Source organism: Solanum dulcamara, chromosome 8, assembly GCF_947179165.1.
Source record: "Solanum dulcamara chromosome 8, daSolDulc1.2, whole genome shotgun sequence".
NCBI lineage: Eukaryota > Viridiplantae > Streptophyta > Magnoliopsida > Solanales > Solanaceae > Solanum > Solanum dulcamara.
This window is the reverse complement of record NC_077244.1, coordinates 23,680,368-23,705,657: the sequence shown is the minus strand read 5'-3', so window position 1 is coordinate 23,705,657 and position 25,290 is coordinate 23,680,368. Positions and strand designations below refer to the sequence as shown.

Below are 25,290 nucleotides of genomic sequence, written 5' to 3'. Positions count from 1 at the left end.
AACGACCAATACATGGTACATTCACCCACATGCCATCAACACTACATTCAAGCCTAGTTTTATAACTATTCAAATACACTCACTTGAAACTCTTAATAAGAAATCATCAATATCCTACTACAATCACTCACATACATACAACCATACATCCAAGCCTACCATTCAAAACACTTTATGGCTCCCTTGAAGTCAATATCACTTAAGAATTTACATGTCTACCTTAGCATATCTATATCCTTATTAGTAATAATTCCTACCAAAGCTCACCACAATATACTCTTACCAATCTATTGCACACAACAAGGTCTCATCTAGCTTTTCCTTCACATCTATAGCCTTAGATGGAATAAACATACTTCAATCATCACAATACAGAATACCCACTCTACCCCTAATCTTTTCTAACTAATCTATCAAGAACTATGATTTTCACTCAATACCATTTCTCTCAGGCCAATTACATTCGAAACTCCTAAGCAATATTGGTAACAAAATGCTCCATCTCCCATTTGTTAGAGAACCTCGATCTTCTCATCAACCACCAATTTCTCATTCACTACCAATCATAATTCCGATCCATTTCAAACAAGAACACCACCCTTATTAGATTCACTCAATCTTACCTCCAAATAGGCCAATGGTTTAACATCTTTAACTAACTCCTTCTCTTCATCTTCCACATGAGCAACACTATTTATGGATAACATACTTAGAGCATTGGCAACAACATTTTCTTTACTCAGATGGTACAACACCCTCATATAGTAGTCCTTTAAGGGTTCAAGTGACCTTCTTTGCCTAAGGTTCAAATTCTTTTGGCTAAACACATATTGCAAACTCTTGTAATCGGTGAAAACATTCATATGGAAACCATAAATATATTGTCTCATCAATTTCAAAGCAAATACCACCACAAAATAACTAGGTACAATTTGAAAATTTGATTCATAAAGTCCATAAAAATAGGGGGAGCCTTAGTCAACCCAAATGACATAACCAAAAACTCTAAATGGCGCGCTTCACACCCATGAATAAGACTCTACTTGACGTTCCATGTTGGACTTCTTAAGACACTTGAACCTTGTGCTCTGATACCAAATTTGTCATGCCCCAAACTTGGTCCTAGATGTGATACAGAGATTAGGATTCCTGAAGAAACCCCAACTAAGATTCTGAGCATATCATAAGCATACATAAGGTAAACATTAAACAGAAATTCATAAAAGTCCAAGGAGACAAAGCATAGCTAGAGAGAATCAAGATAACATAGACTCTTTATACATATGTCCAACATGCCTCTATATGACTACATAGGCAGGGACTAGGACATATTCCTAGATCACCCACAAAGAAACTAATGACATTACATTGAATAGTCTTTAAACATTATCATAGTGTAAGAACAATAATAAAGGAAAGAATAACTCAGGTTTCCCTTGAAGCATGAGTACTCACTACAGTAATCTTCAATGAAACACCAACTAACCACGGGAAGAGGATAGAGCATCCATCTCTACATTGAGATATAATGTAGGTAAAAAGTATGCATTAGTATGTTTGAATGAACTATGTATGTAGGTAATGCAATCCATAGAAAACCATGTTGGTGAAAATGACCATTTTAAATAGCATGATAGGAGAAGTAGTAAAAATCATAAGTAGTCTTAAAAAGGATCTGTGCATAATAAACCATAAGAGTATCATATAAAGTAATTGATAAGATTAGTCATTAAACATAAAAAGGATCATACATATGTGGGAGATAAATGTCATTTTGAAATCCATAGTCTTGGTTAAAGATGTATAAGACATAGTAAGAAATACCCTATACATTGAGAGAGAGACCTTTGTACCTTTGTGAGAGAGACCATTAACCGACATAAACCATGTGAGCTATAACATAGAGTCCCAATGTTTACCCATACATCAGAGGAAAGGGGGAGACTACTTGCCAAGGTAGACTCCAATATGCCTAAGTGGATCCACTAAGCTACATAAAGGATCGAGCTTCAACTACGGGTGACCCTTAAGGAATCAAGCCTCTTTTACGTGTGATCCTTTAACCTACGGTGGCATGTAGTTATGGGACAATGGGATCTTACAACGGGTCTCTTGCCTTTGCTATGGGAGAGAATGCCTATCCCAAGGTCCACTAGGTTCTAGGTAAGCTCTCAATGCAATAAGTATCATAACATAGTAATCATAGTTAAAATATATCATAGACATGATCATAGGTTTGACATTATAGAGTAGCTCTTTTTCATAACATAAGTGCAGTTTGAGTATTGTCCTTCAACATTACAATTCATACGTAGATAGTTCATATCATTAGGCCTTAAGGCACCACATGCCCTAAAGCACCTTTTCCGTAATTTGCATAAAAATTACAATTTAAAACATACATATAATTCATGATTATAGTTGAAATACATATTCATGATTCATACTTGGAAATTATAGTAAAACATGAATACATGATCAAATGACTTGAAAATCATAAAATTGACTTGAAAATATGCATGATCATATACTTTTCATCAACCCATATATCATTCATAAAAATAATATCATTTGGAAGTATAATAGAAAATACCTATAATTCATAACATGAACTCTAAAGATCAATATAGGAAAATGCATGGAAAAACTCTTCAATCCAATGCAATAACCATCAATTATATTAAATTAGAGTCATAATCATAATTAAAATCATAATTTATGTAATTTAATAAGAATTAATTAAAACCCATAATGAGATCATGACCCCTAAGTATCATGTAAGAGAATTTATTTAAAAATCATTGAAATCATGCAATATCATAAATTTTTTATATATTTGAGTAAAAAATTATTTAATTGTACTCAATTGATGAAATTGGAAGAAAATTCATAGAACTCATAAAATTCCATACTTAAATTTAGTAGAAAACTTGATAAATTGATTGGACTTCATGGATGAAAGAATCCATGAATAAATACCCACATTCCATGAGTGAGAAGACAAAAGAATTTGGAAGAATTTGTGAGTTTTGATGGAGAGATTGAGTGAATTTCTTGGTGAATTTCAATGGAGTCCTTGAGAGCCTTTTGTAGAGAGAGAAATACTTGAGTAGGTGAATTATAGAAGAATGAATGAAAGTGGGTCCCACACCCAAGGGCCATTTTGAGCCAAATTCTACAATAGGCGTCCGGATTAGATTTGGAAGCCTCGGAAAGCAAATGAAGGGTAGTTCTACACTAAACTTTACATTTCAAAGCTAACCGAGCTGTCAGAATTTTCATCCGAACGCATTTTCAAGAAAATGTTGACCAAAGCCAACTATAGGCCAAATTTCAAGGGCAAAAGCACCAAATGGTCCTAAATTCGTACTGATTGCCTTGGTACTCAAGAAGATTATATTACCAGCTTAATTTGACCATTCCGGAGATGATGGAACTATTAGAATTTCATACTGAGTTTGCTTTCATGATATTATGACCAAAGTCAACTTTTCAAGTTATAAAAGCTCCAAAATATGGAAACAGGCCTAAAATCCAAACGAACGATCAAGAAATTGAACAGTCAGTACTAGTAAGTCATAAATGACTTTGGGCCACTACAGGAATGCTTTAAATGACAGAATGAATGCTTAAATTCAAAAATGACCTGGAGGGTCATTAGATATATATTTTTGGTTTGCTTCCGCTTTTGTTCTTGTAATTTTTATTATTGTTAAATTCTGGTTTAGTTTCTACCCTTAATCCCATCGATTGTAGTTCCAAGATACGAGTTGGCTTACCTACTGATAGTTTATAGTAGGTGCCATTATGACTTGAGAAATTAGGTCATGGCAATAATTTTGAAGGAACTCCTGACATGTGACTATTACGCTTTATGCGACAAATGACTTATTACACAGATTGTAGTTTTGAAACAAATACATTTTTGTTTTATAGGCAATAAATCATAAATCATCTAAATGGTTAGACTTTGGCATGATAATTACATAAACTTTGAAAAATGTATAATACTCAAAAAAATAATTTATGGGGCACATAATATATAAACAGGTTGTTTACAAACAAACAACTAATCTTTGACTTATGGATGTATATCCTCTAACATGTATATATGTAATATGTGATTAGTATTTTTTTGAAGCACTTAATGTAAGAGCAAGATGTCTGTAACTCATGTAATATGTGAAGGCTTATATTACAAAGTATATAATATACAAATACGTTCTTTCTGAAACAGGTTACATTTCAACAATAATTCATCATATAATGTGTAGTCTATATATGTTTCCTATAAACAGATGATTTATACGATTTACAACATACAAAAAAATAGCTTATGAAAAGCGGGCTTATGATCCATAGTGTGTATATACACAATCATGTGATCTAGTCTTCTTTTCAGAAAGTAATATATGAGTAAATAACTAATAAATTCTGTAATCATGTAAATCTATATTTTAAGAAATATATAGCATATAAATAACTAATTTATGTAAAACGTATATGTTCTTTGTCAATAAGTAATTAGTTCTTGTTGATTAGAAATGAAGTTCTGATAAACTTACAAATAAATTTATAATAAAATATTAAATAAGCCTTGATGGATAATAATAAAAATCTTGATAGGCCAACAAATTAAATCACTCTTTAATATATACAATTTGGTCTCGTAGTAGGAATCACGATTATTCTCTTATACAAATATTTACTTAACTTAAATGATTCTTCCCACTTATTTTATTAGCTTCGAAAGATTCAAAGGGTGGCATAATTATTCAAATAATACTATCATAATATGGAAAGGGTTCTAAATACAATAAAATACTTCTTTATTAGATGGTCCACACATAACATTAATGATGGAGTTCTTAGAAAAACAAAACAAATGATCGTTAGAGGACATAAGATACCTGAGGTGAATCTAGGAAGTTTCATCATTCATATACATAATATAACACGAAACAACAGAAGATATATCAAATTTATAAAATAAAATCTATAGGACTCTTATAGAGTAAATTTTTATTGTCTTTTCTCAAGTAAGGAGTCATAACTGAAGAAATACAACAAACTTGATCCTTGTAGCAAATGAGACAAATTATACTTAACAACTTAGAAGCTAACTCACCACATACTTTCTTTTATCAAATTAGGAGCTACAAGTAATTATTTGGAATCATCAAGAACAATATGACACAAGGATTATATTCATTCTTCTCAATATTTTTCAAAGTAATTTTACAATTAATAATTAATATTCACCATGATTAACAACTGAAATACAGAAGGTTAAGAAATATGTGATCTATGATCAACAATGTGAATAAAATAATTATAACAAGTATTTATTTAAGCTTTTATTAGGAACAATGTGCAACAAAATTCATATTGAGAAGAGAGCATATATAACCACACTTCATGTAACATGTACCATGTAGCATGTAGGCAGATTCTTTATTAACTAAATAGCATATAATTAATGATTCATATAAGCTGTAACTATAAAAAAAAAGGGTAGGTGTTACAAATAATATATAAATCAATAAACTCAAAAGGGAATTTAATATGAACCTATGAAACAATATCAGGTATGCACTTACGTCATGAAACACATAACACATATAATATTTTACAAGTAAATAAACAATAATATATTCATATATACTTTATTTGACGACTTACCCTTGTAGGTTCCAATTTCATGAACAAATACAAAATAGTTAATGAGGTCATCTTAGTCATATTAACATATAACATATCTAGTGTGTAGGTATATATAAAGTATAGACATTTTGTATAGAACTGGCAAGATGTAAAAAACTTATCTGACGTAGTACATCTTTCTTGAAAAAAATTACTTGCAATAAAAATATCGTAACAAACAATTTTGAGGACAAAAATAGTTAATAGCGTATAATAGCATTTTATGAAACAAACAACAAGTAATAGTTAACATATAATACAGATAACACTCAAAATCTTATAAACAAATAAATTATAGAAGATGCACATATGAACTTATATTAACTTAGTTCACTAGATAAATAGTACCAATGTAAATTATGCAATCATTTATTTATCCCTTTGAAGAGTCATACCCTAACTAAGAATTGCATTTTTCACATATATGTATTTAGTCCAGCTAATTCATATAATATTCTCCTATTTATCAAAAGTAACCACTTTTTTCCCCGTGACAAATAATTCATACTATATCCCTTGTTACCTTGAGTATTTCAAGTATGTCTAACCCCTCACTATTCTCACTCTACTTTTTAGTCCTGTAGAAATATAATAACATAATTCCTTACATATACATCCTTATAAAATAATTGAAGATACTTCTTCCTAAACTAAGTACTTATAAAAGGAATATTATAAGTCATTATCTAATCAGAGTGCTTGATCTCATGACCCAAAATTAGGCTATGAAGGAGCCTACTACTCCCCCCCCTTCCTCCGAAGTAGGCAAACCTAAAATCCGAAAGAAAAACTTGCAGAACACAATAATTCAAATATAATAGTAATAATAACAATAAGTGGAAGATAGGAATATCATATAAGAAATAGTCAATATCATAAATCTATAGTTCAATATAAAATATATAAAAAAGATCCAAAAGTGATCCTAAATACAAACTGCCACAAGAGAAAACCTTCGGACCTGGTATCACATATTGTAACATCCCCTAAAAATATTCTTTACGATGTTTCAATTCTCGCGTAAGAATGATACAACCTCTATATTTTAGGCATAACGTTTCATAAGATTATCCAAATTGGGTAATTCAAATTTCTAAGTAACCACAAGATCATTACCTACAACTTTTGTGAAGACCATATTTTAATATTCGGAGGTTAAGTAGGTCAAATAAATTAATTGTTGTAAGATAGGATGTTGTGATGGAATGGAGTATTTATAGAAGAAAAATCATATCTCATTGTAAAAATATCCAAATTAGTGATTCTTGAATGATATGAAACTAGACTTCCATATATACAATTCTTATGAAGACACCAAATCCTAATAAGGAATTTATCGTAATCAAACGCAGCTCCGAAGAAGAGTATTCTGTTAAAAGGAACTCATCTCACCTCCCATGGAAAGATCTAGATACATTTGACATCACTCATGACATCAATTGTCCTCCATTTAACATCAACCATGATATCACAATTTTCTATTAAATTTTTAGATTTTTTTCTTTATAATTATTTTATTTATTGTTAGATCCCTCCTCCACACCTATAAATACCTACCTTATTTCCTCATTTTATTCATCAAGCAACTCTTCTCTCTATATACTTCTTACTCATTCTCAAATATAGTTTTAGTTCTTAGTAGTGAAGAAATACTATTAAGGTGATTCATATACTCCGGGTAGTACACAAAACGTTCCGGCGGAGAGAAAATCTAGGACTCAAGAGTGTTCATTAAGTCCTTCCGTTCCGACTGAAGCTTCGGATTTCAGGTATGTAAGGCTTCAATGAGAGTATTCCTTCCACTCTTATGTCTAAATTATTTTGATTCTATGATAAATTATGTTTATTATCTTTAAGCTTTACTCTAAGTTATGTGAGTGTTTATCCATGGGTTCTTCCACCCATGTAGTCCAAAAACTCTTTCAATTAAGTCTCTTGATTTCAAGTAATATTTTTTTATGATAATTCTTATTTTTACTTAATAGTATAAATCATGGTTAAACTAATGATTATTGGTCTATTTTGATGCAACATAATTTCATATGTATGAATTGATGGTTTGCAAGTAATTCCTTTATTTATCTATTTAAAGATTCTTGAAATTCATGGTGGGTTGTTTAAAGCATGATTTTTAATTAATGGATTTCAAAGTATTTATGTATATTTATTTACATACATATTTGCAAGTTGAAGTGATTTGAACTCACCTAGCTTTACTATATTTTAATAAAATTTGACTTGAAAGATTTGACTCCAAATGAATATTTATGAAAGCAATATCTATGATCAAAAGGGAGTCTTATGAAATGATATGAATGATGGATTCTTTATGCACTAAGGACAATTCTTGCATATTTGAATTATCAAATATTTTAATTAGATATTCTACCGAATATGATGTTTGAAATGTCAAGTTATATGCTATGAATATTTTGAAGTATTAAACTATTCCGTGGGATTGACTTAGCACCGAATGGGGCATTGAGGTGGGATTCGGTAAGAGAATTCTAGTAGCAACCCCTTGTCTCATTAACTATGTACCAACATAGGAGCCCTTGTAGGCTTAGGCTAATAGATCCATGAAAGCCCTTAAAGTTAAAGTTAAAGAAATGAATGAAGTTGATGGAGTTCTACCTAACAAGTAGTCTCTCCGGCCAACGTAGGGGGTTATGTTGGATTCCATGTAATAACTCGCATGGTTTTAAATGATGATTATGGTCATTTCCTATAAAATAAATGTTTTAAAGGATATTTATATGATTTATTATGAATGGATTACATTATGTTCCATATTAGATAAATGTTTTAAAGTTTCCTTAATGTTCATGCATCCTTACATACTTAGTACATTCAAAGTACTAACGCATACTCTTTTGCCTACATGATATAACCATATAGGGATCAGTGCTCCTCCTTATTCTCCTCCACATGGCTAGTTGAGATTTCATTGAAGACTACTTTTGGTGAGTTCCCATATTCCGGGAACAATACTCATTTATCTTTCTAGCTTATGATATGTTGAGATATTTTGCTATGGCATTTCTTCTATTATGATTGAGGGTGAGCTAGGGACTTGTCTTAGCCCCGTTAAATCTAATAGTTAGAGGTATTGTTGGACATATGTAAGTTGAATATTTACTATTATGATTTTTGCTTATTTATTTATCATTATTACCTATGAAAGGCTAAAAGAATGCTAAGAGGCTTGTTTGAGGTACTTTCGGGTTCCTCATTCGCCATGTCACATCTAGGCTCTAGGCTTGGGTTGTGACAAAATTGGTATCATAGCCCAAGGTTTTTAATGGTCCTTGGAGTCCAATATACTGCGTTGAATAGGGTCTTGTTTATGGTTGTGAAGCACGCCACAAGGGAATCTATGTGTTCCTCCTCCCCAAATGTAAAATCCAGCCTCTAAGATTCGGGATTTCCAAAGGATGAATCCGCCCAAGTTTGATGGTTCTAAACTAGATGAGGACCCTATGGAGTTCATTAATGTGGTGTATCGGATTTTGGTTATCATGAGTGTGCCACCAAATAAGAAGGCTGAGCTAGTGGCATATCAACTAAAAGGTGTGGCTCGAGTGTGGTACGAATAATGGGTTGTTGAGAGGGATGAAGAAATAGGGCTGATAGGATGGGAAGAGTTCAAAGGTGCCTTCCTAGACCGCTTTTTCCCATTGGAGCTAAAGGAGGCCAAAATCTAAGAGTTTATCAACCTCCATCAAGGGAGTATGAGCGTGAGGGAATATTCTCTCAAATTCACTAAGTTGTCAAAGTATGCTCCCTTCATGGTCTCTGATCCAAGAGATAGGATGAGCAAGTTTATTTCTGGTGTCTTAAGCCTGGTGTCCAGGGAGTGCAAAACGGACTTATTGGTCAAGGAGATGGACATCTCTCGGTTAATGACTTATGCAAAACATATTGAAGAAGAAAAGCTTAGAGAGAGATCAAGGGGGTTCAAAAAGGCTAGAGTAGATGGTGGAAGGTTTAACCTTCAAAGGTCCAATTATGGAAACAATGGAAAATCCAAGGTGGGCATTGATTTGTGGGACAAGGTTCCATCAATACTCCTTCTCCAAGGTTCAAAAAGGAAAAGGGTTCTAAACCAACGGTACCAAGAGAGAATATTGCTACTCAAACTTTTCCCGCTTGTAAGAAGTGTGGAAGGACTCACAAAGAGGAATGCTTAGCCGGCTCTAATGCATGCTTTAAGTATGGTAAGCTGGTTCACCATGCTAATGATTGTAGCGATGGTGGTGGTAGGCCTCAAGGCTAAATTTCTCATGGTCAACAAGTCCAAGGAGGTGTCCAATGCACCAACTGCTTTTACGCCTTGTATGGGAGACAAGAGATTGTGGATGCACCTAATGTCATTACCGGTATATTAAAGGTCTTTTCTTTTGATTTGTATTCACTATTAGATCCGGGTGCAAATTTATCTTTTGTTACTCCATTCCATGCTAATAGATTTGATGTTTTACCTGAAATGCTATTAGAGCCTTATTTGGTGTCTACCCCTGTTGGTGAGTCAGTTATTGCTAGAAAGGTCTATAGGGGTTGTCTTATGTCTATCTTGCATAAAGTTATTCCTTGTGATCTCATTGGGCTTGACATAATAGATTTCGATGTCATTCTTGGGATGGATTGGTTAGATGTATCTTATGCTTCCATAGATTGTAGGAATCATCCATTCAAGTTCTAATTTCCAAATGAGCCTATTATTGAATGGCAGGGTCGTGATTCGGTGGTGAAGGGTCAGTTTATTTCTTATCTTAAGGCCTGAAAAATGATTTCTAAGGGATGTATTTACCACATTATGAGGGTTAGGATGTCAACTCCAAAAATCCTCCTCTTGAGTCTGTTCCTATAGTCAATGAATTCCACGATGTCTTTCTCGATGACCTTCTCGGTGTCCCTCGCAAAAGGGAAGTTGATTTTGATATCGATCTCCTCTCCAATACCCAACCTATCTCTATTCCTCCTTATAGTATGGCCTCGACAGAATTGAAAGAGTTGAAGGAACAATTAAAGGACTTATTAGAGAAGGGGTTCATAAGACTAGGTATTTTGCCATGGGGTGCTCCCATTCTATTTGTGAGAAAGAAGGATAGGTCACTTCGAATATACATAGACTACTGACAATTAAATAAGATGACCATTAAGAACAAGTACCCACTCCCTATAATAAATGACTTATTTGATCAATTTCAAAGGGAAAGTCAGTTCTCCAAGATCGACCTTCGGTCTGGCTATCACAACTATGGGTGAGGGAGTGTGACATTCCTAAAACGGCCTTCTGAATAAGGTATGGTCACTTTTAGTTTGTGGTGATGAGTTTTATGTTGATGAATGCACCGGCAGTGTTCATGGACTTGAGGAATAGGGTATTCAAACCTTACCTTGATACTTTTGTGGTGGTCTTCATTGATGATATTTTGATTTACTCTCGGGGTGAGGAAGAACATAAAAATCACTTAAGAGTTATGCTTCAAACATTGAGGGACGGACAATTATTTGCAAAATTTAGTAAGTGTAAATTTTGGTTAAAGGAGGTAGCATTTCTTGGTCATGTAGTGTCCGGTGATGAAATCAAGGTTGATCCTAAGAAAACAAAGGTTGTCAAAAATTAGCCTAGACCTTTGTCTCCTTCAGACATTAGGAGATTCTTGGGTCTAGCAGGGTACTATAGAAGGTTTGTCCAAGGTTTTTCTTCCATCTCATCTCCTATGAAAAAATTGACCCAAAAGAAAGCCAAGTTCATATGGACAGATGAGTGTGAGAAGATTTTCCAAACCTTAAAAGATCGACTTACCTCCGCTTCTATTTTGACTCTCCCAAACGGGTTTGTAGTATATTGTGATGTTTCAAATATTATTTTAGGTTGAGTCTTAATGCAAAACGACAAAGTCATAACCTATGCTTCTAGGCAATTAAAGGTGCATGAGCGTAACTACCCTACCCATGACCTTGAATTGATGGCTGTTGTTTTTGCTCTGAAGATTTGGAGGCATTACCTCTATGGGGTGCATGTGGATATGTATACTGATCATAAAAGTCTTCAATATGTGTTCACTCAAAAGGACCTTAATCTAAGGCAAAGAATGTGGCTATAACTACTTAAAGACTATGATATGAGTGTGCACTATCATCCTGGTAAAGCCAATATGGTTGCTGATGCACTTAGTAGAGTGTCTATAGGGAGTGTGGCCTATGTGGATGAAAGGAAGAGGGAGGTTGTGAAAGATGTTCATCGGTTGGCTAGATTAGGGGTGAAGTTGTGTGGTACTAACGATGGTGGTATGGTTATTCAAAATAGGTCTGAATCCTCATTGGTGGTGGATGATAAATCAAAGCAAGATCTTGACCTGAAGTTTATCGAGTTAAAGAAGTTGGTAAAGGAAAAGAAGATAGAGGTCTTTTCCCAAGGGGGAGATGGGGTTCTATATTACCAAGGTCAGATATGTTTTCTAGATGTTGATGGCCTAAGGAGTTTGATCTTGATCGAGGCTCACAATTCTACATACTTTATTCATCCCGGTTCAACAAAAATGTACTGAGACTTAAAAGAGTTGTATTGATGGGGTGGCATGAAAAAGGACATAACAAGGTTTGTATCCGGATGTACGAATTGACAATAAGTGAAGGCCAAACATCAAAGGTTGGGTGGCCTAGCCCAAGGTATTGAAATCCCTACTTGGAAGTGGGAAGATGTGAATATCGATTTTGTAGTGGGTTTGCCTCATACCCAGAAGCGTCATGACTCGATTTGGGTAAAATTATTGATAGAATGACTAAGTCAGCTCACTTCCTGCCGATTAAGACTTCCTATAGTGCCGAAGACTATCCCAAGTTGTATATTCGAAAGTTGGTGAGGTTTCATGGTATGTCGTTATCCATTATTTCGGATTGTGGTATCCAATTCACTTCTCACTTCTGGAGATTATTTTAGAAAGGCCTTGGTACTAAGGTAAAGTTGAGCATATCATTCCATCCTCAAATAGATGGGCAAGCCGAAAAGACGATTTAAACACTAGAGGATATGTTAAGGGCTTGTGTGTTGGAGTTTAAAAGAAATTGGGATGATCATCTACCGCTCATCGAGTTTGCCTATAATAATAGTTACCACTCAAGTATTGAGATGGTGCCATTTGAGTCTTTGTATGGGAGATGATGTAGATCACCATTTGGTTAGTTCGAAGTAGGCGAGACGACTTTGTTGGGACCCGATTTGGTACTTGATGCTTTAGAGAAGGTGAAGATTATTAGAGAGAGGTTGAAGATGGCTCAAAGTCGTCAAAAGTCCTATTCTAACACTAGAAGAAGGGATCTTGAGTTTAATGTGGACGATTGGGTGTATCTGAAGGTTTCACCCATGAAAGGTGTGGTTCGATTTGGTAAGAAAGGGAAATTGAGCCCTAGGTATGTAGGGCCTTATAGAATCGTGAGACGTGTTGGTAAGGTTGCATATGAGTTGGAATTACCATTGGAAATGGCAATGGTTCATCCGGTGTTTCACGTGTCTATGTTGAAAAAATGTTTAGGTGATCCTAGTTCCATTGTACCTATGGGAGTAGTGAATATTGAAGAAAACATGACCTATGAATAAGTTCCTGTGGAAATTTTGGACCGGCAAGTTAAGCGATTGAGGAACAAAGAAGTTGCATCTGTTAAAGTTCTCTAGAGGAATCAACAAATAGAAAGTGCAACATGGGAAGCGCAAGCGAATATGATTAAGAGATACCATCATCTTTTCTCCTCTACCCAAACCTAAGGTATTAAGTTGTCCTTGCTCAATTACTTGAAATCTTTGCATCTCAACTTTTCTTGTCATATGCTTGCAAAATTATAAAATATATTTTGAATGATGTTTTAAATTACACTATTGCATTAATTATGGGTTGTTGGTTTACACTCTACTCTACTCAAGCTAAGTCTTTCCTCATTCAAGGAAGAATGTTCCCAAGGGGGAGATAATGTAACATCCCCTAAAAATATTGTATACGATGTTTCAAGTCGCACCTAAAAATGATACAACCTCTGTATTTTGTTTGGGCATAACATTTCATCGGATTGTCCAAATTGGGTGATTCAAATTTCTGCATAACCACAAGATCATTACCTACAACTCTTAGAGAGACCATAATTTAATTTTTGGAGGTTAAGTCAGTCAAATAAATTAATTGTTGTAAGATATGATGCTGTGACTGAATGGAGTATTTATAGAAGAAAACTCATATCTCACTGTAGGATTATCCATATTGGTTTATTCTTGAACGGTATGAAACTAAAATTCAATATCTATAATTCTTATGAAGACACCAAATCCTAATAAGGAATTTATCATATTCAAACACAGCTCTGAAGAAGAGTATTCTATTAAAAAGAACTCATCTCACCTATCATGGAAAGATCTAGATACATTTGACATCACTCATGACATCAATTGTCCTCCATTTAACATCACCCATGACATCACAATTTTCCATTAAATTTTTAGATTTTTTTCTTTATAATTATTTTATTTATTATTAGGTCCCTCCTCCACACCTATAAATACCTACCTTATTTCCTCATTTTATTCTTGAAGCTTTCTCAAGCAACTCTTATCTCTATACACTTCTTTACTCATTCTCAAATATAGTTTTATTTCTTATTATTGAAGAAATACTATTCTGGTGATTCATATACTCCGGGCAATACACAAAACGTTCTGGCGGGGAGAAAATGTAGGATTCAAGAGTGTTCATTAAGTCGTTCCGTTCCGACTAAAGCTTCGGATTCCAGGTATGTAAGGCTTCAATGAGAGTATTCATTCCACTCACATGTCTAAATTATTTTGATTCTATGATAATTATATTTATTTTTTTAAGCTTTATTCTAAGTTATGTGAGTGTTTATCCATGGGTTCTTCCACCCATGTAGTCCAAAAACTCTTTCAATTAAGTCTCTTGATTTCAAGTAATATTTTTTTATGGTAATTCTTATTTTTACTTAATAGTATAAATCATGGTTAAACTAATGATTATTGGTCTATTTTGATGCAACATAATTTCATATGTATGAATTGATGGTTTGCAAGTAATTCTTCTATTTATCTAGTTAAAGATTCTTGAAATTCATGGTGGGTTGTTTAAAGCATGATTTTTAATTAATGGATTTTAAAGTATTTATGTATATTTATTTACATACATATTTGCAAGTTGAAGTGATTTGAACCCACCTAGCTTTATTATATTTTAATAAAGTTTGACTTGAAAGCTTTGACTCCAAATGAATGTTTATGAAAGCAATATCTATGATCAAAAGGGAGTCTTATGAAATGAAAGAATGATGAAATCATATGAATGATGGATTCTTTATGCAATAAGGAAAATTCTTGCATATTTGAATTATCAAATCTTTTAATGAGATAGTCTCCCGAATATGATGTTTGTATTCTCAAGTTATATGATACAAATATTTTGAAATATTAAACTATTCTGTGGGATTGACTTAGCATCGAATGAGGCATTGAGGTGGGATTCGGTAAGGGAATCCTAGTAACAACCCCTTGTCACATTAACTATGTACCAACATAGGAGCCCTTGTAGTCTTAGGCTAATGAATCCATGAAAGCCCTTAAAGTTAAAGTTAAAGAAATGAATGAAGTTGATGGAGTTCTACCTAGCAAGTAGTCTCCCTGGCCAACGTAGGGGGTTCTGTTGGATTCCATGTAGTAGCTCGCATGGTTTTAAATGTCGGTTATGGTCATTTTCCCATAAGATGAATGTTTTAAAGGATATTTATATGATTTATTATGTATGCATTACATTATGTTCCATATTACATAAATGTTTTAAAGTTTTCTCAATGTTCATGCATCCTTACATACTTAATACATTTAAAGTACTAACGCATACTCTTTTGCCTACATGATATCACCATGTAGGGATCAGTTCTCCTCCGCGTGGCTAGTTGTGATTTCATTAAAGACTACTTTTGGTGAGTTCCCATATTCCGGGAACAATACTCTTTTATCTTTCTAGCTTATGATATGTTGAGATATTTTGCTATGACATTTCTTCTATTATGATTGAGGGTGAGCTAGGGATTTGTCTTAGCCCCGTTAAATCTAATAGTTAGAGGTATTGTTGGACATATGTAAGTTGAAGATTTACTATTATGAATTTTGCTTATTTATTTATCATCATTACCTATGAAAGGCTAAAAGAATGGTAAAAGGCTTATTTGAGGTACTTTCGGGTTCCTCATTCGCCATGTCACATCTAGGCCCTAGGCTTGGGTCGTGACACATATGCACAAGTTACTAAATACAAAAAAGTTATATCTAAAAAAAGACTGACAGAGCAAAATACAAAATATATGTCAGTAAAATAGAGGGAAAGCAGTTGGTCTCTAGACGCCAGGAGCTCACCATGATACAAGTCTGTAATGGTCAAGGAAGATCCAATGCTCACGAAGGGTGGCTCATATTGGGAGATGTATCAAAAAAAGATGAAGAAGTGTAGTATGAGTACCGGGACATGGTGTTATAACCCGTATTTTGCACATTAGGATATTTTGGAGATAATGGTAACAAGTCAAGGACAAGGCTATGTTTGATCTTGTTGGATACAAAATTCTTAAGACTAAATTAGAATTTCAACTTGGAAATATTATAAAAGGTGAGGGGCAAAAATTGGAATTTCTCATAGAGAATGTTATATCCCATATTTTATACGGTTGGATGTTTTAGGGTAGCTGTGGTAAAGTTAAGGGAATGACCATCTTCCAAAATTTATTTAATATACAAGTTGGATATGAATATTATTTATGATCATTAATAGTGTGGAAATAATGGAAAAGGCAAAGGGCAAAAAGGAAAGTTGGCAAAGTGGCCTATGGTAATATTGTGGAAGGCTAGGGGTAAAATAGGAATTTCATAAAGTCTTCAAGAAGATTCATGTGGGACCCACATGCCACATGGCAGACCATGATTGGAGAAAAGGGGTGTGTTGGACCGATGAAACCTTGCCATGTGTCACCACTTAGATCTTGACATTTGTCACCACTTAGGGCTTGACACGTGTCACCACTTGAGGGATGACATGTGTCACCCCTAAAGTAGTATATATATATGAGTCTTATGACTCATTAATTTCCACACCAATCTAGAAAATTCAAGACTAACAAAACGAAATTACAAGAGAAAGAAAGAAGAGAAGAGAAGAGAAATTAAGGTAGAAAGAAGGAAAGAGCTACGATTTTGGGAGGAGAAAAAGGTAAGTTCTCCGATTCCGTTCCAAGAATTAATTATATGAGCTATACCGTGATGTTATGAAGATGTTAGTAATGAAATTTTATGGTTTGAGGCAGCCCAAAACGTTACCAAACAGCCAATAAGTTTCAGCTGCGCTAAAGGAAATTCCGAGGCAAGTTTTGGCGAGTTTTGGTGAATTTCGGGAAAGGTAAAGTTTTCTGTTTTGAACTGGAATTTATGATGATTTTATGAATTATATTACATGTCTTAAAATATGCTGGAAGTGGAAAAAAAATGTATAAGGATGTTTGACGTTGGAAACAAACTAAATGGAAGTCGTAGTAGTTAAATCGAAGTCGCGTAGTGTGTTATTGTTGTGGTGCTGCAGTTTGGTGGTGGTTTAATTGCGTGTTGCAGGGCTGTAAAGTACTCAAAAATGGATGTGGGTGCTGCTGGTTGCAGCCACACAACCCTCCGTTTGGTATGACTACATATTTTACGAAATAAAGGTTAAAAACTCTATTTTGGTATTGTAGTTTGGAATGAGTTGTATAGAGCTTGAATTGTGTAAAGTTGAGGTGATTTACTTGTATACATACTTCTGGCTGCTGTTGTTGGTATGGTTGTTGACATGGTGTCCGAGTTGAAAACTCGGGGATGTTCAAGTTACAGGGGAGATGCTGCCCGATTTTTGGTAGATTCGGAGCTAGTAATAAACTAGTCGAGAGACATAGATAAGGAAATGATTCCTATGGTTACTTGGGTGTAGAATTAGAAATTGGAAAGTGAAAGTTTATTAACCTTAGTATTAATTTCATGTTAAATAGGTTCAAGAGACGACGAGGCGAGCATAGTTAAGAGTAATCCGTAAGAGGTACGTAAAGCGAACCTTTCTTTCTTTTGGCATGTTTTTGACATAAGTATGTAAAGCATATTCTTTCGATTTTCATGTTTTGACATAAGTATGTAAAGCTAATCTTTGTTTTGGTATGGTATTTATGAAACAAAAATATGACTTTTATATAATTTCAAAGAGGTTCCTATTCCTAGAGCCATTAGGATGGCCAATTCCTTGATTTCCAAAAGGTATTTTATTATGCTTCGATACGTCTATATGATTCCAAAAGATTTATTCTGATATAATCCAGGGTAACTTTCGAAAGGTACTTGACATGAGTCTCGTCTCAATTTTTAAATGATAGCTCATTCTGATTATTCCATTGAGTCTTAAATATGATTTAAATTGCATATAGTTTCTCACTACTCCACTCGTGGATGCCTCAATGCTTCCTTCACTGAACCTGGGCCAGGATATGTATTCGTGCGTATTTCTCTGTATTGTTCGCCGTGTCCCGACGTGAGGGGGCAGGTATGACATGTACATGGGGTAGTAAATGTTATGCCACAGAGTTATGCTATGCCATGTACATATATGTTTGTGATATGATGTGATATAATATGATTTGATATGGCCATCTGATATGATATGATTTGTTACGGAGATATTCCCTACTCTGGTGTTATGCTGTGCCGTGGCGCCGATGATGGGAGGGCGACCACACTTTGTTCACCGAGTCCCATAATGGGGCCGGATATGGCATATGTTTTTCTGCATACATTATCTGAGGTTTTGATCAGCATTTGATATCTCCGGACATTTTGCTCAGTTTTGTACATTCTATTGCGGTAATGACTTTACTTATTACAACCCATTATATGTGGTTTGATAAGCATTTGATATTTCTGGATATTTTGCTCATTTTTGCACTTTCTGCTCTGGAAATAACTTTACTTATTACAGTTCATGCTCTACATACTCGGTACATTTTCCGTACTGTCCCTCTTTCTTCGGGGGCTGCGTTACATGCCCGCAGGTACAGACGATTGGTTTGCTGATCCGCTCGCTTAGGACATTCACCATGTTGGTCGACAGTGCTCCTTTATTCGGAGTTCTATTTTGGTATTGACACTTTCTGTTGTATATATATATATACGTTGTTCAGGGTACGGCGGGGCCCTGTCCCGTCATATTACTAGGATATCATTCTGTAGAGGTCTGTAGACATGAGATGTGGGTTTTGTATATATGTTTTGGGTTTTGTTTTGTGTTTCGTGATGGCCTATCGGCCCTCGTGCATTATATCTGTTTAGAGATCCCTTCTAATCATTACCTATGTTTATTCGATTAATGTACTAAGTGGGGCTAAGGGTACGTATGGGTGCCCAACTCGGGCACCAGTCATGGCCTACAGAGTTGGGTCGTGACAGAAGTGGTATCAGAGCGGTCCTTCCTCGGAATATCTACAGACCGTGTCTAGTAGAGTCTTGTTTATCGGTGTGTTGCGTGCCACATCTATAAACAGGAGGCTACAGGGCATTTAGGATGTTACCTTTCTTTCATATCTAAGATCGTGCGATAGAGCCCATCCATAGGACATGAAATTCCTTTTTTTTAACATTTGATTTCAGCTAAGGAACGATATTGATAGAGGAATGTGATGGATGATATTGGGAGCTACATAGTATACGGGTAGGTAAAGGTATGAAAGCGATATGTTGAGTAAGGTGTTGAGCTTGAAATGTAAAGTTGGAAATTTAAAGGAAAGTAGATAGGAAAGTGCAATAAATGTAGTTTGAGGTAGACACATGAGGTAAGTCCATTATTTTCATACGGTTATTGATATTGAAAGCTCTGTGTGACTGTGATATAAGGTGTTATAAAAATAATGTATATGTTGGCCCTGTGAGGCATTGCTGCTATCTTCTGCGTGCATGTTTTGAGATAGTACAAAATACAGAGGAAACTATTCCCATTTTTTTTTGAGAATGGAACAAAAGCAAGGAAGAGACTGAGACATACGTTTAGAAGATGTCTTGGAAATTGATACCGATAGGGTAAAATTTATAACGTTGGACTAAAACTGAAAGAGGTTCCCTCTATGTTTTCGGTAAAAGGAGTACCATTTTTACTTGGAGAGTCATAATTCGAAAGAGAATTTCGGTTGGAAGGAAAAGTGTCCAGCGATTGAGTTTCATTCTTGCTGGAAAGTACAAAACCCTCAGTTGTTATTTGAGGACTAGAAAAAAATTGTTCACGACTCAAGACCATGTGAGTCAAGTACTAGGAAGTACTCTGATGCTTAGTGGATATTAGTTCCTCTCTGGTGGAGGTTGGGAAAATGTTGTATGGGGACATCTTATCAGTTCCTGGTCGACTAATTGGAGGTGTAACCTGTGAATGGAAAAACATAAATTTGTAGGCGATTCAAGGTCACGTGTTTCATGCGGTGGAAAAATGCTGGGGTGATTTATTAGGGCCTGCGATATGGAGGGATGATTTAGACAAAGTTTGAATACGTTTGCCTCACCAACTAGAATTAACCTGTAGCAAGAATTGTGAGGAAGGTGAAGAAGTGTTATACGAGTAGGGTATACTGTGAATATACGAGAATCGTTATGGCATTAAGTAAAGCTTAGTACGGAAGCAACTACAAGATATGGTCGTGAGTAAGATTAGGAGTTAGTATCGGGTACACGATAAGGATGAAAGCTCATGAGGCAGAAAAAGGGTATTATGTATATGTACCTCCTTATTGGAAAATAGTGGGATACCTAGAGGAGAAAGAACAAAAATTACAAAACAACCGAGGCATTATGAAATTATTAAAGGAACAAGTAGTATCCATTGGGAAAAACTGTGATAACAAAATGTGAAACGTGTGTCATCAGAGTATAAGTGCCCCGAATGGAGAATCGGACACGGATATAAGCACTAGTGACGTACTGATTGGGATGAATTGAATGCAGCTTCGACTAAACTACTACATTAGTTATATGACTCGAGTACCAGTACTTGGACTATATTGTGTACTATTCATAGAGAATACTATGCAACCCATGGTTGTACTAAGGTTTCTTATAGAGGCAACCTAAAGTATAGATGTTCTAATAGAAGGTGTAGAAATGGTGTGGTATGTTAAATATGTTAAAACAGAATCATTTGTGCATGAATAGTTGAAAATGAACAGAGGATGACATGGGTACACCCTAAAGGGGGAAGTGGACAAGAGAAATACAAGCGTAAGAGAAAATCAACTGGTGCTATCATATGTATATGGGAACGCTTACACTCCAAACGAGATCCTATAATAGATGGATGGATCTCGAGGCTAATAATAAATAGATATAAGTTGCGGTATCTGAGACCGTGTGAAGAATCATTTGTAGAGACCTTGATGGATGGTTCGATCACTACCCTCGGGAATCTGGTAGTCCAGGACGAAAGATAGTCACGCACGAAAGCAAAAAGTAAAGATTGAGGATCAAAAAGGGTAAAACAGTAATTGTAAAAGATGGATGTGTTACGAAAGTGTCTCAGAATCTGTAAGATCTCGACTCGCTCCCAATAATGTAATAAAGGTAAAACGAGGAAATGGGCGCGATTATATCAACATTAACGTACCCAATTCCATCAAAGTTATGAGGTTAAACGTGCTCAGGTGGGAGCAATTTTAGGATGAGTGACCCCCTGAGAAGTATGCAAGAATTTTATATATTCAGACGTAAGACACAAATGAGAGGCTAGTGTAACTTAAGGGAAAACTAGAGTTTATGGAATGGCTATAAACCGTAAGAGGCTGCGTAAGACGATGTAGACTAGGCTGGTGAAGAGACAGAAAGTACATCACAGCTCTAGAACAACGATATGCTTGAACAGTGTTTGGAGCTATTTTGTAGTCTAGCTGATAGTGAATATATATATGAATGTGTAGGATGTCCCACGTACGATTATATCGGTGGACATGTGAGTTCCAACAACTGGTGTCACAGTAAGGAAGGCATTAATCACGGTAGGGTACCAAAGATCGAGCGACAATAAGAATAAAAGGTACAACTGTTGCAACGTACTCTACTATTATTTGACTGTAGGTTAAATTGGAGATTTTAGTAGAGCAATATTTGGGAAATAAAGAGGGTAAGTAGATAGAAAACAAAGAGATCAAACTATTAGAAGGAGGTGAAAAGTAAGGAAACCTCAGTAAGTGAAACTCCCGAGAGAAATCACCGGCAAGGCGCGAGACCATATTATATTAGGCCAAAGAGGGATCACAATATTCTCAAGTACCAAAAAAGGAAACCCATAACAGGGAATGAGGACTCGTGTAAGACCTAGTAGTTCGAGTATATTTTCAATTCTCAGGAGAACCAGTGATGGAATTGACAGTTAATACAGCATCGCCGAGAGGGAAGTTTATTTCCTACCTTAAGGCGAGAAAAATGATCAGAAAAGGTTGTGTTTATCACCTGGTTCGCATACAGTATTTGGAAGCGGAAGCGCCAACCCTTCAGTCAGTTCCCGTAGTTAATGAATTCTCATATATATACCCAGACGAGCTTCAAGGCCTTCCTCCCGAACGGGTGATAGACTTTACCGTAGATGTGCTGCTAGATACCCATATGATATATATTCCTCCATACAGAATGGCATCTGCAGAATTAAAAGAGTTGAAGGAGAAGTTAAAATACTTACTGGAAAAAGGCTTCATCAGACCGAGTACTTCACCTTGGGGAGCCCCGGTATTATTTGTGTAAAAGAGAGATGGGTCGCTGCAGATGTGTATTGATTACAGGCAGCTGAATAAGGTAACCATTAAGAATAAACACCCACTTCCCAGGATTGATGATTTATTTGATCAGTTGAAGGGTGCTAAGTGGTTTTCAAAAATAGACTTGCGATCGGGTTATCATCAGGTGCGGGTAAGAGAAGCAGATAAACCAAAGACAACATTCTGGACCCAATATGGCCATTACGAGTTCAGAGTGATGTCTTTTGGCCTGACAAATGCTCCAGCGGTATTCATGGACCTGATAAATCGGGTATTTAGACCATTCTTGGATATGTTTATGATTATATTTATTGATGATATTCTGATTTATTCTCGGTCAGAAGCAGAGCATGCAAATCATCTGAGAGCGGTACTTGTAGTACTCTGACACCAGAAACTGTATGCTAAATTTTCCAAATGTGAATTTTAGTTGACTTCTATGGCACTTCAGGGATATATTGTTGGGGCTGATGGTATTCGGGTAGATACACTAAAGATCGAGGCCGTAAAGAACTGGCCTAGGCCGACGACACCTACAGAGGTACGCAGCTTCTTGGGATTAACAAGTTATTATAGGATATCTGTAGAGAAATTTGCTTCAATTTCAGCACTACTGTCAAGATTAACTCAGAAGGGAGTCAAATTCCAGTAGACTCGTGCCTGTCAACGAACCTTTCAGTTATTGAAAGAGAAGTTGACTACAACTCCAGTTCTAACTTTTCCAGATGGACCAGATAGGTATGTTATTTATTGTGATGCTTCGGGTGTAAGAATAGGTTGTGTGTTAATGCAGCATGGTAAAGTTATAACTTACGCTTTTCGGCACCTTAAAAAGCATGAAAAAAGGGATAAGGAATGAGCATGATTAAAAGGATAACAATAAGAGGAACTGCCCGAAGTATGAAGACACCCCATGAGGTTAGTTTAACATTCGAGGACGAATGTTCAAAAGGGGGAAAGAATGTTATAACCCGTATTTTGCACATTAGGATATTTTGGAGATAATGGTAACAAGTCAAGGACAAGGCTATGTTTGATCTTGCTGGATACAAAATTCTTATGACTAAATTAGAATTTCAACTTGGAAATATTATAAAAGGTGAGGGGCAAAAATTGGAATTTCTCATAGAGAATGTTATATCCCATATTTTATACGGTTGGATATTTTAGGGTAGCTGTGGTAGGTTAAGGGAATAACCATCTTCTAAAATTTATTTAATATACAAGTTGGATATGGATATTATTTATGATCATTAATAGTGTGGAAATAATGGAAAAGGCAAAGGGCAAAAAGGAAAGTTGGCAAAGTGGCCTATGGTAATATTGTGGAAGGCTAGGGGTAAAATAGGAATTTCATAAAGTCTTCAAGAAGATTCATGTGGGACCCACATGCCACATGGCAGACCATGATTGGAGAAAAGGGGTGTGTTGGACCGATGAAACCTTGCCATGTGTCACCACTTAGATCTTGACATTTGTCACCACTTAGGGCTTGACACGTGTCACCACTTGAGGGATGACATGTGTCACCCCTAAAGTAGTATATATATATGAGTCTTATGACTCATTAATTTCCACACCAATCTAGAAAATTCAAGACTAACAAAACGAAATTACAAGAGAAAGAAAGAAGAGAAGAGAAGAGAAATTAAGGTAGAAAGAAGGAAAGAGCTACGATTTTGGGAGGAGAAAAAGGTAAGTTCTCCGATTCCGTTCCAAGAATTAATTATATGAGCTATACCGTGATGTTATGAAGATGTTAGTAATGAAATTTTATGGTTTGAGGCAGCCCAAAACGTTACCAAACAGCCAATAAGTTTCAGCTGCGCTAAAGGAAATTCCGAGGCAAGTTTTGGCGAGTTTTGGTGAATTTCGGGAAAGGTAAACTTTTCTGTTTTGAACTGGAATTTATGATGATTTTATGAATTATATTACATGTCTTAAAATATGCTGGAAGTGGAAAAAAAATGTATAAGGATGTTTGACGTTGGAAACAAACTAAATGGAAGTCGTAGTAGTTAAATCGAAGTCGCGTAGTGTGTTATTGTTGTGGTGCTGCAGTTTGGTGGTGGTTTAATTGCGTGTTGCAGGGCTGTAAAGTACTCAAAAATGGATGTGGGTGCTGCTGTTTGCAGCCACACAACCCTCCGTTTGGTATGACTACATATTTTACGAAATAAAGGTTAAAAACTCTATTTTGGTATTGTAGTTTGGAATGAGTTGTATAGAGCTTGAATTGTGTAAAGTTGAGGTGATTTACTTGTATACATACTTCGATACGTCTATATGATTCCAGAAGATTTATTCTGATATAATCCAGGGTAACTTTCGAAAGGTACTTGACATGAGTCTCGTCTCAATTTTTAAATGATAGCTCATTCTGATTATTCCATTGAGTCTTAAATATGATTTAAATTGCATATAGTTTCTCACTACTCCACTCGTGGATGCCTCAATGCTTCCTTCACTGAGCCTGGGCCAGGATATGTTTTCGTGCGTATTTCTCTGCATTGTTCGTCGTGTCCCGACGTGAGGGGGCAGGTATGACATGTACATGGGGTAGTAAATATTATGCCACGGAGTTATGCTGTGCCATGTACATATATGTTTGTGATATGATGTGATATAATATGATTTGATATGGCCATCTGATATGATATGATTTGTTATGGAGATATTCCCTACTCTGGTGTTATGCTGTGCCGTGGCGCCGATGATGGGAGGGCGACCACACTTTGTTCA

At 35.4% G+C, this 25,290-nt stretch overlaps 1 long non-coding RNA gene across 1 annotated transcript; it reads left to right on the top strand.

Moving 5' to 3' along the window:
* Nucleotides 1-16,861: 16,861 nt before the first annotated feature.
* On the top strand, nucleotides 16,862-18,047 carry LOC129901666 (uncharacterized). Its single transcript, XR_008769900.1, has 3 exons — nucleotides 16,862-16,964; nucleotides 17,059-17,150; nucleotides 17,770-18,047. It is a non-coding gene; the product is annotated as an uncharacterized LOC129901666 (long non-coding RNA).
* Nucleotides 18,048-25,290: the final 7,243 nt, after the last annotated feature.